This window comes from Anoplophora glabripennis, unplaced genomic scaffold (genome assembly GCF_000390285.2).
Source record: "Anoplophora glabripennis isolate ALB-LARVAE unplaced genomic scaffold, Agla_2.0 scaffold772, whole genome shotgun sequence".
Lineage (NCBI taxonomy): Eukaryota > Metazoa > Arthropoda > Insecta > Coleoptera > Cerambycidae > Anoplophora > Anoplophora glabripennis.
The window spans coordinates 226,072-227,254 of NW_019416848.1; the positions used below are offsets into that span (position 1 = coordinate 226,072).

General features: G+C 41.0%; 1 long non-coding RNA gene across 1 annotated transcript; it reads right to left on the bottom strand.

Annotated features, from left to right (window-relative positions):
- LOC111691975 lies at positions 1 to 1,095 on the bottom strand. The gene is made up of 2 exons (XR_002763108.1): positions 779 to 1,095; positions 1 to 682 (listed from the first exon to the last, which is right to left on the bottom strand). It is a non-coding gene; the product is annotated as an uncharacterized LOC111691975 (long non-coding RNA).
- Between the last annotated feature and the right edge of the window lie 88 nt (positions 1,096 to 1,183).

Here is a 1,183-nt window from a genome sequence, read left to right on the forward strand (position 1 = left end):
TTCCCCAACAAACAATTTATTAGTGAATAATAAATAGAATATACTACGGTTAATTAGCGGAATGGCCTCGTAAGGTAGACACTCTGTAGGTGTGAATAATGACAAATGATGTATATAATGTCACAAACAGTAATTAACAAGAGAGTCTCGCAAGGTAGACACTCTGTATATGTAAATAATGACAAATGGTGTATATAATGTCGCAAACAGTAATTAACAAGAGGGTCTCGCAAGGTAGACACTCTGTAAATGTAAATAATGACAAATAATGTATCTAATGGCACAAACAATAACTAACGAGAGGGTCTCGCAAGGTAGACACTCCGTATATGTAAATAATGACAAATTAGGTATATAAAGGAACAAACAGTACATTAACAAGACGTTGCCAACAAAACCTTAACTACTCGCTATACTTATCAGTTTTTTCACTCGGTATGACTGCTGGGGTGTTACTGGTACAGGGTCGCCCTGTCTCGGGATCGAGGGGTGAAGTTCTAGCTGTCTAAATCGAAGGACGTCCGCGCCAAGGTCCACCAAACCACATGGGGCGTATGGGTGATAGTTCACCAAGCAGGGGTTCCGCCAACAATAATCAAACTCGTCACAGTCGACGTGGGGAGGCAGAAAATAAACATACCAAAGGACGGAGGTGATGAAAGAGGAAGCAGAAAAAAAAACCCTGTATAGAAATACGGTTGTAATAACGGTAAAACTAAATCACGAGAACACTGCATGCTCTGTATAACTAGGTGAAAATAATGAGAAGAAAAATTACCTTTTTACTAAGGGTTTTTTTCCACAGAAGGGAGGTCGAACCTCCACTCTCGACGAGGGCCTTCTACTGACGGAAACTGATAGCTTCGATTAATAAAACGGGCTCAACTTCTGTACCTTCAGCTCGTAAGGTCGAAATGTGCTGTCTATTTCCCAAAATAGTTTAATTCTCCATCAAACGAGAAAATACGGTATCCAGACAACCACACTACACTAGAGAATTATTTAGAGCCTCGATGAAAAAGTATCCCTTGCGGATGCTTCAAATAATGCACAAATTTTCCATCAAAGAACATACAGCCATTTCGCCTTTTACGGTCACAGCGAGAATCAAAACGGAAACCAGAAATTGGAAGGGGGAGGGAACGAACACCGCGCGACGGAGAAATTCCTTTCAGTGGCCGTG